Source organism: Zonotrichia albicollis, chromosome 10 (assembly GCF_047830755.1).
Source record: "Zonotrichia albicollis isolate bZonAlb1 chromosome 10, bZonAlb1.hap1, whole genome shotgun sequence".
Taxonomy (NCBI): Eukaryota; Metazoa; Chordata; class Aves; order Passeriformes; family Passerellidae; genus Zonotrichia; species Zonotrichia albicollis.
The window spans coordinates 28,291,297-28,305,179 of NC_133828.1; the positions used below are offsets into that span (position 1 = coordinate 28,291,297).

A 13,883-nucleotide genomic window follows, 5' to 3' on the forward strand; every position below is an offset into this window, starting at 1 on the left:
GGAAATAAACTCAGCAAGTAAGGGCAATTTAGTGACAAGCGCTGCAAACCTCCATTGCCATATTTTCCATAAAAGAACCATTCCAGAATTTGTTTCATAGGCTTACACTCTTCTGTAATAATGACTAGCATTGTCTTCCTAATGTGTGTAGCAAGTTTATGTAGTTTTTAACTCCTCACATTAAGCCCCCAAACATTCATATTTTCATCTCCATCCTCATGAGGGGTTGTCTAGTCCATTCTTCTTTTCCAATCAGCAGATTTTTCTGCAGTAGTTTTTCAAAAGACTACAGTTTTTAAAAGGGTTTTTTTTCAAACTGAATTTACTTTATTTACTTTGACCATCTATCTGCTGAGGCATCAGAATAATTAATATGCTAGTTGAGTATTATGTAAACTTGACTTATTTTCTTACCACTGTCAAGCATTAGCCCTTAATACTCACATTAATACAGTGCAGCTGGCTCAGAAAGAGTCTTTTGCTGAAAGTTCTACATGTCAGCAATTTCTGTATCAATTTGTTTAGATAGTCTTGACTTGCCAGCAGATTTGACCCAAGGAAAAATGCTTATAGGAGTTACTGTAAACTGAAAAGTACTGTGGCTCAATGGAGGAGCAATTTGGCTACTACCTGAGAGAAGTAAACAGTATTTATACTCCAGACAAAAGCTATGGCTTTCAGGTGTATGTTGAATGACAAAACTTAATGTTTGCAAACCATTACACTGGATTTACTTATCCAGACTGTGATGAGGCTGTTCTCTGGTTGGATACACAGTTGTAGGAAATATCATGGAAAATAAGACTGGAAAACTTTGCAGGAATATCTGATTCATGATTTAGCCCAAAGATGGAATCAGCTGTATCAAACTTAGACAAGTTTGCCTGAACTGCAACATCAAGCAAACTGTATATTGCCTTTGCAATGCTGCCAGCCAAATTTGCATTCTGTTCATTTAGGTAGCTTTTTCTACCCAGTTTCTGTGGGTTGGGTTGTGTAACCTATATTTTACCAATGAACTTTCTTTATTTTCCAACCTGATGCATTCAACATTTGGTTATCTCTAGTTGGACTGTCCTGTCCAGTGCCATGGCTGTGGAGGCACCTGAGCTCCCTTTAGGTGAGTACTTTGTTTGCTTTGCTGTTTGGAGTGACCAACAGAATCACTGGTTTTGCAACTTAATCAAACTGTTTGTGTATTTTTCCAAAGCCTAATAAGGTCATGATATTTTCAACTCTTGATTAACCCAGGCCAAGTATGTAAGTAGATTTTTTCTAAAGCAAGAACTCTTACTTAACACTTGAAACACACCAAAAGTCAAGGTTGGTGCACACAAATTATGTAAAGTTTTAATAGATACTCCTCATTAGCAGTCTAAACCAATATGTAAAAAACTGCTCCAAGGTATTTTTAATGCTATTTTCTGAAGATTGGAAAAACAGTTACTGTTTTCAAATACAGAAATAATTGGTTTTTAAAAATAATTCTCAAAATATGATTTTCTTGCTTTTTTATTTCTTCCACATTCAACTTAACTCAGGGCATGCTAGCTGTAGGTCTTATTAGGAATCTGCCTTTTATATTAAATGCTTCTGACTTTTTTCTTTTTTTCCTTTTTGTCTTTTTGATTCTCAAGAAAGGAAAAAAGGAAAGCATTCAACAAGAGACAATGAAAATATATATTTGAAAACCAGTGAAAACCGAGCATTTTTTTACCTGATGAAATTCGATAGGTCATCGTAAGTTTATCTCAAAAGAAGAAATATAAATTAGATAGATTTGGAAAACAAAAATTTGTATTGTTTTTATCTCTTTCACCTTGATTTTCCCTTTTGAGATCAGACCTTAAGTCATGTTTAGTCTAGGAGGACATAACTAATAATAATAGAGTCTGCACCTAACCTGAGTTCTGTAAACCCCAGTCAATGTTCCATATTGAGACTTAAAACTTTTCTTGACCTGCCTTTATGTTGCCATGGGATTTTGTGTCCAGTTGCCTTTACTCTTATGTCTAATCAAGCAGTCTCAAGTATAACCACAAAACATCTTAGTGAAACCTTTACCTTCTTTTGTAAAGAGAAACTTTATCAAAATATTAGTTCAAGAATAATTTGTATATGCATTGCATGTATTTAAGCTTCTTTAGTTACTATTGAAGGATTGAAATGAAATAAATTATGGAGTACAAGTTATATGTAATAGTTTTAGTTTATATAAAGTAAGCTTTTGTAAACAAGGTTATGTAGGTTTTAATGGCTGGTTAAGCCTGAATAGTTGTTTCTCCTGTTGTGCCCTGCACTGAAGTGCTGATATGACCCAAACAATAATAAACTATGAAATATACAAAGGCTTCTCAAGAAAAAAGAGAAAAAAAGCGGAGAAACATCAGAAATTACTGTAAATGTCTTCACAACAGATAATATATCTTACCCATCATTTTCTTGTAAAATCAAACCTCTGTAATAGAAGCAGTTTAACCCCTGTAACACGACGTACAACAGGTAAAAAATGGGTACTTTCCAGAAACTGACCTGCATGCAGTAAGATTTCTTGGAGGGAATAGCAGTTCCCTTTGGAAATGCATCCCAGAGTTTCTCTTGTAGCGATGCTTCCCCTGTACTCACCGCAGTGAGCCGTGGCCAGGCAGAGGTGTGCGGGAGCAGCGTGTCCCTCGTGTCCCTCGCTGCTCTGCTGCGCTGCTGGGGCTGCAGCTGAGCAGTGCTGCGGGCACCCTGTGGCAGGAGCTCTGCTGCTTTGGAGCAGGTACAGCTGCAGCTGAGCAGTGCTGCAGGCACCCTGTGGCAGGAGCTCTGCTGCTTTGGAGCAGGTACAGCTGCAGCTGCAGCTCCTGCAGACACCCTGTGACAGGAGCTCTGCTGCTTTGGAGCAGGTACAGCTGCAGCTGCAGCTCCTGCAGACACCCTGTGGCAGGAGCTCTGCTGCTTTGGAGCAGGTACAGCTGCAGTTTCAGCTCCTGCAGACACCCTGTGGCAGGAGCTCTGCTGCTTTGGAGCAGGTACAGCTGCAGTTTCAGCTCCTGCTCCCTGCCTCACACTTGGAACACCCTCGCTCCTTCCGGTCATTCGTTCCAGGGGAAGAATGACAGCAGCATTTCTGAGCTGTTCTTGTGTTTTCTCCCAGAGCAGTCAGGGAAAGCAGACTTCGTGATCTCCATGCTAACTACCAGCCTGCCTGCTGCCAGTTCTCCCTACTTCTGCCAGTGATGACATTCAGCTTGCTCCTCCACACAGGATACAGCACTGCTTCCTCATTATGTAAGGCAGTCTAGGTCAAGTGTAGGAGAGACACTGCTGGCCTGAGCAAGCTGCTGGATTGCTCCCTCAGCTTCATGGGGTCTGGAAGCTGGATCCTCATCTTTGCTACTTCTTCTTGGGTGAGTGTTTTTTGCATGATTTTAGTGGATACTGTGCTGCTTTTCCATGCAGATAGCTGTCAGCCATGCTGTGAATTGCAGAGATCATTTCTTAGGTGAAACCAGCTCTGTCAGCATGATTGAATTAACACAGTAGTTCTTCTAGACATCTCAGCCTTAAGACACTTTGCAAATAAATAAACCATAAATTGGGTTTGTTAAGAAACATCCTTTCTAGCCATATTAATAATAATTTGACTGATTAAGCAGTGAATTAAATCCATTTGCTTGAAGATAGTGTGGGAAAGCATTATTGCATATTGCTATTAGCTCTTAGAGGTTTACTGCAGTTCTTGGCTGTTGCATTATTTTAGCCTTGCAAATTACAATTATGCTTCTCCTATTAAACATAACAAAAGAAACAAAAATGGTATTTAATTTTCTTATACTCTAGGATTATTTTTTGAAGCAGCAATTAAACCCAGGATGCTATTTGCTATGTACTGCATGAATGTGTGAATAATTATGCTTCTGAGATATGTAAGGTGAATACTGCAGATAAAATTACATTTAGTGATTGCTCTGCAGAATACCAGAACAATACATGGGAGCTGGATTTATATTAGAGGGCAGCTTTTATTCATGCACCATGTAGAATTCAAAGACTTTGTTTTGTATTTCAGCCCTGCTGAAAATCAGTCTGTAACAAAGACTAGAACAGGCTCGTCCTTAATTATACAGACTGGGTATTGTCAGGTGCTGGAATGTCTGATCATACTGGAATGCAGTAGAAGAGGCCCTGGAAAGTAACAGCATAACACTGATACTGCAGTATCATGTAAGGAATTTCAGCAGGGATAGCTTGCTTTCTAAGGACAGCTAATAAATCTGAAAACATTTTTAACACATTCAAGAGATTAATTGGAACACTTGTCTTTATGTGCAGTACCTTGGACAGCAACTTTTTTGTTCTGGGGTACTGTGAATCTCCTTCATGGGACTCAGCAATTTGTGAATGTTAATACAAATTTAAGATACATTAATGAATTAAAAAATACTGGGGAATGTATAGTAAAAAAAAAAACCAAAAACAAAACAAAACCGAGAGGAACTTTGGTCAGCATTGTTATCAATGCACTGTATTTAACAGCTTACTGCCAAGATTTCTTTTTAATATGAACTTTAAAATAGTGGTGTTTTATTATGTTAATGAATGTCAAAATAGTAAATTAAGAATGCAAAATTTGTTGACAATTTATGATATGGCACTGAAAAAAATGTCATGTCTAATAGGTAACTGCTCACTTTAAATGTAAATGCCAAGGTCCCCTAAATCAAAATAAGGTTGGATATTTATATGAGTTTATGTGTTAATATTAGATTACAACTCATGTTGATGGGAAGAATGGAAGCCTAGAAGCCTTTTAAATGTGTTTTTGCCTCCCCATAAAAAAACTAGTTGTTCTTCACATTGTTCTAGAAATAACTAGCAGGCTTTAATATCAGCACTTGTTTCAAAGCGAGGTGGATTGTTTTATCATTTTCTTATTGTTTTTAAAAGCTCTCTTTCTCTGGAAAAGAACTGCCCAGCAGTGAATTGTCTGTTCATCATGGTCTTACCTTACCAGTTACTAATTTTTTTCTTTTTAATGGCAGGCATATAGACTGTGCTGTGATTTTATTAGATACACCTGGCTGCTGCCTTCATGAATTACATTGTGAAAGTTAGGTTCAAGAAAGTGTGGCTCATTTTTGGAATCTTGATAACACCTCTGTTGCAATGCAGCACATTACATTGTATAATATTTTATAGATACCACTTCAGACTTCAAAGTACAGAAGTATGTCTTCAAACAAACTTAAAATAATAGCATAGTATAGGAACTTAGAACAAAACTGCCAGCTGCCATGAATTTTTGTAATGATGTACTTCACATTCTTTGTCTCTTGCTGCATGAAGTGTTCTAAAATAGTTACGCTATTATATATGAGTACACTGTGTTCCATTCCCTTTCAAGTGTGGGTGCTTGAGGTATTTTCTTACAGGCTCAAGGAGTATTAATAACATATCTATTCAATTAGAAGAAGAAAAAAGCCTTATTGTCTTTAAATGTATAGTGATCTGGAAGTCTTATTTTTATTTTTTGCATCATGGTTCATAGCAGGGCACACAGTACTTCTCAGCATAGCAAGCTGCAGACACTACAGCAGGATACAAAGTGTAAGAATATGGTGTTTCTTATGTGTATTCATATATCCCATATTCTGGTGTATCACTTTGTGTCTGAGAAATTGAATCTGAGCTGTTAAATATCTTTTGAACCCACTACAATGCTGGATATTGGTTATTAGTGGTCAGTACCTCCTCCTGGTATTTTTCTGTGGTTTACTGGAATTGTCCAATCCATGACTACATAAGTAGCTTACTTTCAATATATTTTATATTCCCTCAAATGAGAGTATGTACCTGGATTTTCTGACAAATTTATCTCTTCACTTTTTCTCTGAGCACTAGAATATTCTGTACTGCAAAGGAGTTTCTTTGCTGTCTTTATAGTTATGGAAATTACACTAAAACTGACAAGCATGGACACAATACCAAGGTGTGTCAAATAAGTTATTCAGATCTCAGATCCATTTTACTTGAGTAGTTGAGATACATATTGTGATGACACACATATGGCTGAATTAGTGCTAAATTGAGAAGGAAAGACTAAAAATATTAGTGTTTTAGTTTATATCATGTAACAACTAAATATGACTGTAGTAGTACAGTTTACAAGCTTTCCATGTAAGTTTGGGCTCACAAATGCAGATCTTTCACTGTCTAGAACTGCCAGTTTTTATTTGCATCTAGTACGCAAAAATATTGCTAATTCCTAGACAAAAATCTATTGCAGTAGAAATGTGCTCTACCTATTCTCAAAATAGCTGTTTAGAAGCTGGGAGATGTGCTTTGTTCCTTGTGCAAAAAGTTACTCTGCTTTTTATTCAGAGGTTTTCCTTGCTCTTCCTTGAAACTGGTTGGATGCAGTCTTCTGTGTTGCTACAGTTTGTCTCATTTTTCAGGTCCTGGGTCTCCATTATGATGTTTCCCACCTTTAACTGCTTGGATAGCACTTCTGTGACTGCAGTACAATTGGTACACAAGTTTAGAAAGAGAAAATGTCCCTTCAATCATGATGTTCACCAGCATATCCACTGAGGATCTTGGCTGGCTAATCCCTTATCTGTTAGATTAATTACTCCATTAGCTGTTTCCCACACCCACTGTAATTCACAGAATTCATTGCTAGAACACTAGAAAGAGATATTGTAAAGAATCAAGGGAGATTTGCTTTAAATGTTTTAGTAAATAAAATGTACCTGATAAACTTTAATTAAGAAGGCACATATATATTTATATATTGCTCTTAACACTTTATTAATTGAACATACCGTTATGAATTGTTGCTTATGTGGTTTACCTGCCATAGTTGAACATCTGAACTTCTAAGGTTAATTTTGAAGGTTTCTCTATATTTTACACAAATATGTTTGCAGCAAAAAAATGCTGAAACATAGTTGTTTGTTGCAGCAAAACTGCTGAAGGATAGAGATACATAAACTCACGTTCCCTTTTTAATTCATTTACAGTTCATTAAAAGGTCTTTTCAGAAAAGGAACTGTGCTGCAGAGGGGCACAAGAGAAGGAGTTCCAGATGAATCTTTTCATGTGCTGAAGAATAACAGACTCTCCTAATGCCTGGTGATTACTAAGACTCTTGAGCCAAAATCTTAGTGGACTGTTCTTCACCAGTGCCCTTAAATATTTACACAGTGTTCCTGAGGCAGGACTGGTCAAAATGAATATGAGGACGCATGAACCACAGATCCCCATTAAAGCAAAATGACCAGGTCTGCAGAATGTGAAATCTGCAGGATTGCAAGCTCATGGCTGCATTGGAGGTGTGCCTGGCAGCTGTGTCCCTGCTCTGCTCTGTGCCTGCCATCCCCTCCAGGGTGGCTGCTCCAGCCCATGCCCATCTCCTCCTTGGGCACTCAGGGAGGGATTTGTCACCCCACCTGCACAAAGAACTGCTCAGAGATTCCCAAACAAAATGCAATGAATATCCTGGTCTTGCTTGGTTTCAAAAATGATTTGACTAGTTATTAGCAGTTTGCTATTTGTTTACAGATGGTAAAAAAGGCAAATATTAGATTTTGGGGAGGACAGGAAAGAGACCATGTTTTATTTACTAATTTTCCATCTATCTTAGGATTAGAGCAGCTCTGGCTGAGAAATCTATACCTTTTTCATTTTTTTCAGTTGTGGTGCAATATATAAAACTTTAAAAATACAAGAATTTATGGGGTATAGCTCTTTAGCAGTTGGAAAGAAGTTGCTGTTGTGTTGTTCAAATCTCTCTCAAACCCCATAACAGAAGACAGTCTGGTTCAAGAAGCCACAAAGAAGCTTGTTAAGATAATAAGAAACTCTATAAATTTTCCTGACAATGTAAGCTGCTGGAGCTGAATATGAGCACCTAGTTGTACTATGAGCAGTGAAATTGTAGCCATGAGAAATCTGCTTGGAAAAAGCAGTTTTGAACACTCTGTTCATGATACTTGGAGATTTCTCAAAGTCAGTGGTCATAAGCATCCTATGCTGAACTTCTCATTATGCTTAAAGAAGGATGTCTTAGTTCATTTTTTCCTAGTTTAGTGTTTAATTTTATGTTTATTTCATTTCAAAGTGCAATATTTGAAAGGAACTATGCCTGAAACATGTCATATGTGCCTAGCAAAGACTGGAGGGACTCATACTAAAACTTCAGGCTGAGGAGCAATTATATTACCTTTAACCTTGTCATAAATCTGTGTTTATAAACACCGGACTATTCATCATTTCCAGAAACATCCTCCATGAACAGAAAGATTTCTGGGAATGATCAGTTGGCATCAGCAATTGTATCTGTTTAGTATTTAAAAGTTTAAGGCTTCTGAGTCAGGTGGGTTACTAGTGCTACAAAGTCATTTGTCACCTGAAAATGCTCTGCATGATCCCAAAGAGCTTTGCAAATATGAGAAAAACACACAAATCTCCCTTTAGAATTGTACCTCAGAAAGAACCAAAAAATTGAATTGTGTGCTACCAACTGCTAATATTAAGATAATGATTGCTCTTTCTACCTGAAGATCATAGACTCAGCTTTTGGGTAAAGGGAACCTGCCTGAGCCACTGAGCAACCTAGTGCCAGCAGAAAAGCTATATTAGAAACTGGTGATCATGATAGCAGTCAAAGATGAAAGCATGTGAGGCCTTTGTAAATCAGAGCTCAGATGTATTCAAAGGAGACAGGTTGAATGGTTGTGTCCAGTTTGGTCTTGCCATTTCTATGTCACATTTTACTATTAGTATTTCAATCTATTATGGTGGGTTTTAACTAAATATTCAGTGTCACGCACTCGCTTGATGTGTTCTTTTAATCACCGCAGTATTTGAAGAAAACATATTTAAAAACTGAGCAATTAGACTTCATTATTAGAACACTTGTTCATAGCATTCTGTACTGATAAATGCTTGAAAATTAGGTATTATACTGAGAGGATTACAAGTGCTTCCTGGGACAAGCACCTCAGGTCACCACTGGGAGGTGGAAAAATTCTGATTCACACAGCTTGAATTCAAACAAAGTTTAAGCAATCAAAACATCATGATGCAAAAATATTAGAAAAAAACCCCATATCAGAATATTGGAATTGACTCTAAGGCATAAAATTCATTAAAGCTTCTTGGAGTCATTGAATCAGAGGTTAACATCAAGTGTGTGTTATAGATATGCCTCATTGCATACAGGTATTCATTAGATTCATATTCTTCTGCCTTTAGATGCAGAAGTGGCATTGAGCAGTGAAAGAAATGCAATGTTATTTTTAGCCCTCCTTCCATGCACCTCTCACCTTGGCAGTCACTGCCTCCTCCTTTCCTTTCCTACCAGTCTGTGCCCACCCCTGTCCAGCCTGGCAGGCACTGGGGCTTTCACAAGCGTTAACTCATGGCCATCCCCATTTTTATTTCATTGCTCAGTACAGCAAAATGAGAAATGCAGAATGCTGTCTGATTCAGCTCCAGCTGAGGCTGGTCCAATGCAGATGGGGTTCATTGTGTTAGCAGTTACTGTCACTTAGCAGTGTGAATATTAAAAAGGAGCCTTTTTTTGTCTGGGTTCCAGATTTGGCTGCGCAGCTGCCATCTGAATCCCGGGGATGTATAGAGCTGACGTGGCAGCCGTACCAGCGGCGTGATCAGCAGTGCAGGCTGCAATGGATGGACACGTCACGGGACTCGGGCTCAGGAACCCTTTTTTTGGTGACTGAACCCATGACTGATGAGGTTGAGTCTCCCCCAGTCCTCAGTGGGCAGGTATAAAATGGGACAGAGGACAGGTAGCGTTTATCTGTGACATGCCAGAGGCTGACCTGGAAAGGTTTCTGGTGCTTTCGTAAGGGGCTGAGACTAACGCAAACTATTTCCTTCACACGTTTCAGAGACAAGTAATTAACTGAAAAGAAATTAAAATTACTGAAAACCTTAGTTCATTTAACACTGGATAAAGAAATCTATTTCTCAGCACTATCCCTGCCCTTTGTCCCTCCCTGAAGGAAAAGGGAGTTGCATATTTTCCGTCTCGTTTAGGTCAGGAAATCTTAAAAAAGCGATCTTTTCCAGCCGGTTCTTTGCTTTTACCAATAGATGGGGCTGTCCTTTCAGGTGATGGCTTAGTATCTTTTTTTTTTTTCCCCTTTTTTTTCTATCTTTACCCTCCTTTCTGTCTCTCTTTACCCTCCTCCCTTCCCCCCTCTTTTTTTTTCCCTCTGCTATTTGCTGATTTGTATTAGGTACCATAGAGTGAGCCTCAGAACAGGAAGCTGAGAACAAAGCAGAGAGGATACTGCAGAGGTTTTTTTTTCCCCGTTCTCAATGAGAATGCAGCAATTTATAACACTTTTTAATCTTTTGGAACTGAGAATCTAAACACCTCTATTAGCATTTCAAGCATTTCATCATCACTGTCTCCTGGGGGGTTTTTGGAGTTTTTTTTCATAATGCTTTTAAAATTCCAGTTTTATCAGGTAAGCCAGGAGGATGGTAAATCCTAGACCTTAGTGCATTTATGTGAGCAGTCAGCATGGATCCCCAACCTCCCTTCCTTTTTTTTTTTTTTTTTTTTTTTTTTTTGAGTGCTTGCTTTATAGTTACTGTTAAGCATATAATTGAGGAGAAATTTGGGTATTTTGCTTCAAAAATGTTTTTCAAGCTGCAATCAGTTCCTTTTGGCATCTCAGCATTTTGCTACAAGATCTGTTTCGGTGGCCTTATACTTTTCGGTGTTTGCCTCTTTGCTGGAGGGTGATTTTGTTTAAATTATTGTTACATATTTTCCCCAAACTTTTTGGAAGATAAGAGAGGCCGTGTTGTTCCTTCTCGTGGAAGACATATTAAAATCTAAAGCAAGCACTGCAGGACAGTACAGTTTTCCTTCCCATGGAGAAGCTCTGTTAAAGGCTGAATGCTTCACACCAATGTTTTCCCAAAGGAGGAAAGGCAGCCCTCTCTTTTCTCTCTCCCTCCCCCAGCCCTCAGTCTGTCTGATCAGGTGCACTGCTGGCACCTCTTACCTTGATTTACATGGCCAGGACTGGGTCTAATGCTGTAGATATGGCTTGGTTCACCATCTGAACCATCTTGCTTTTTCAAACAGCACAAGAAATTTGCCAGGTGGACTTCAAGCTCTGTCAGCCTCTTTTCTCAAATGGATTTCTTCTCTGCTGCTTGTCTGAGGTATGTGTTTAAAAGAATCCCACTGTACTAATTACCTGGGATTGGGCTGTTTGTTCAGCCCCACTTTGAGAAAGCTGTTGTTACTCACTCAGCAGTATTTGAAAATGGGTTGGTGTTTTCTGTCCCTACTGAAAATCTCTTCAATTCTATTTTTTCAGAAATGCTTATTTTGTGGTTATGGTGTCAGACTCCTGAGCTATCTTGGCTGATGTTAGTGTTGCATTTTTGAACTTGTTTATTGTGCTTTTCATGCCTGACCAATGTGTTGATGTCAAGCACAAAAGAAAAAAGGCTGTGCTAAAAATTACTCTGAAATCTAATGCAAAACAATAACAGGATTGCTGTCAAGACTGACATCCTGATACTTTATTCTGCTGAGCCTAGTTTGTGTGATCTTGAATATTTGCTGAAATATTTAGACAGAGGGAGGCAAGTTAGAGACAAGCAGCTTTAAACTGGTTGTCCTCAGTTTGTCAGAAAGTTTTTATTATTTTGAAGGAAGTATCAAGGGGAGTGGGGCAGGGAATTAGGAAATTAAGAGCTTGCATAAGACATAGTCTAATCAGAACAATTCTAGTGAAATTCTAGGAAAACAACAGCAATTTGCAAACTGTCTAGTGCCAAAAATAAAAAATGTAAAAGTCTATGATGACTTACAGAAAAATTATATAGATAAATGTATATCAAGAAAATATATATCCTATCAGCTGTTTGAAACAATACTTTATATAGGGGCAAGGGTAGGGTATTGGTCATTGAGACCTGTGTTGAAATTATATAAAAACATAAACTTGCTTTGAAGTTTCAGAAGTTGTAATCATCACCAGCTGAGAAGCTAAAATCAATTACAGATTCTTTTATTCTTAAAATGAAGATGGCCTTGAGCTAGAAAAGCTTCCCAATATTTACGAATATGCACTCAGTGCACTACCCAATGTCAAGCAGTTTAAAGGACAACTGGCTGTTGTTGACTTCTAAGGATGGCAGTGCTGCTGCTTTCCACATTGCACTGCATCCTTCCAGCATGTGAATTCTAATTCCAGAGTTTCCTACATTCATGGCAGAACGTACCATATTTAATGGGCAAACCCACATGGCTTAGCATTGAACTTTTTCCTTTAAATTATATTTTACAAATCCTTCTCTACCATTTTTGGCTGCCTGAAACTGAAGAACTGAAATTAGCAAAGTGTGAGGGTTCTCCTGCCCTTAGTTGTGAGAAATAGTCTGTTAATAATAATCAGGAGAAGTGGGTACTTTGCAAATTCTTTTGAGACAAGGCAGAAATTTTGACCTTATTTTTCTGTGTGCATCTAGAATTGTGGCAGTCAGTCTCATGGATTAATGTCTTTTCCTTCATTTTATTCATTTTCTGAGCTCCAACCCCACAGCTCATCTATGGGAAAACATATTGTGTCTTCTGGGCTATATACCACTAAGAGAATTGTGGATTGTTTTCCAGTAACAGAAGCATATTCTGCCTTCTTTTTCTTCATTGATAACAGCTTATGCAGGTGGGAGGCAATGGGATTCCTCAAGAGTCCTGTATTTGACCTGTAGACTTTCTGTTGGTGCCAAAATGGCTACAGCAGAAGAAAAACTAAATTGAAAATTGAACAATATTTATTCACTCCTCTAAACTCAGACAACCAGTGTTACGGATACAGTATGACATACTAGAGAAGGAATACCATTATGCTTTTTTTAGCATAATACTTTAGAGCACCTAAGAGATCACATTGCTACAAGAGAGAAAAAAAATCCTAGAGCTGAACTGCTCTAAAATGTGGGGGAAAAGAACCTTTGAGTAAATTTGAACTATTAAAATCTACAGCTGACATTTCTGACTGAATATAATATTGTAGGGAGATGGGCAATATCATGCAAATTCTCTAGATGTTTTTTTCCCAAAGCCCAGTAATTCTGGTGTGTTACTTCCATTTTTCTAGTTGTAGGCTTATTCTTTGTAGATTTCTATCCATAAAAACACATAGAAGTTGGATGGAAACAACTGAAATTTTGGTATGAGTGAAGAAATTAATCAAATAGCAACCATGGACATAGAGATCATCACTCAGTCATACTGGGGTTAGTCCAATTTCTGTAAAATACACTGATCTCGTTTTATTCAATATGAGTTATATTTGTTGAAAGAATCAGTGTGATGTTTTACTAAATACATGGGTATTCAGTGTTTTTAGGATTGCTGTCCTTTACTGATTATTGAGTCATTATTTCTGTCTCTTCCATTTCACCAGTGTGTAGTGGTTTCAGATCCCCTTTTGTGCTCTTCTGAAATTCTGTTTAGCTCTGTAAAATAAAATTTGATTTTATTTTGCACTTGTTAAGAAAATCTGGGTAGAACCCTTCCCTGCCATGTTAAATATAATTTGAAAATCTACAGTTCTGATTCATCCACACTGCTATTTATTGTTGTAATTTATCAGCCCCAGAAATTCTCTCTCTCCTTCCTCTTTCTGCCATGAAGTTCTCATTACATTGCATTTTCAGAACCCAAGTTTCCATTGCTTTCTGTCTCAGCAGTATCTAGTGGATCTCTAACCGTCCTTCCACTGCTCTACTTTAAAGTGTTTCCACCCCCTTTTTTAATTAATTTCCTCTTTTTTCCACAAGTCTCTGAGAAAAGGACAAAACCCTTATATTTTTAGTCTCAGAAACACCCC

The 13,883-nt window shown here is 37.9% G+C and overlaps 1 protein-coding gene and 1 long non-coding RNA gene across 8 annotated transcripts in view; one reads left to right on the top strand and one right to left on the bottom strand.

The window, feature by feature from the left end:
* LOC106629262 (uncharacterized) overlaps positions 1–3,031 on the bottom strand; it is a 71,857-nt gene extending 68,826 nt beyond the window's left edge. The window contains exon 1 of the long non-coding RNA XR_012581979.1: positions 2,533–3,031. This is a non-coding gene — a long non-coding RNA (uncharacterized LOC106629262). The remainder of the gene's footprint in view (positions 1–2,532) is intronic.
* Positions 3,032–3,254: 223 nt separating this feature from the next.
* Positions 3,255–13,883, top strand: part of LOC102061201 (sodium channel protein type 1 subunit alpha) — an 89,323-nt gene continuing 78,694 nt past the window's right edge. For 6 of the 7 annotated variants that reach the window (XM_074548552.1, XM_074548557.1, XM_074548555.1 and 3 more), the window contains exon 1: positions 3,255–3,395. The gene's annotated coding sequence lies outside the window, so the exon portion shown is untranslated. Of the gene's footprint in view, positions 3,396–11,119; positions 11,200–13,883 lie in introns of all 7 variants that reach the window. The other variant, XM_074548554.1, reaches the window with a different exon arrangement.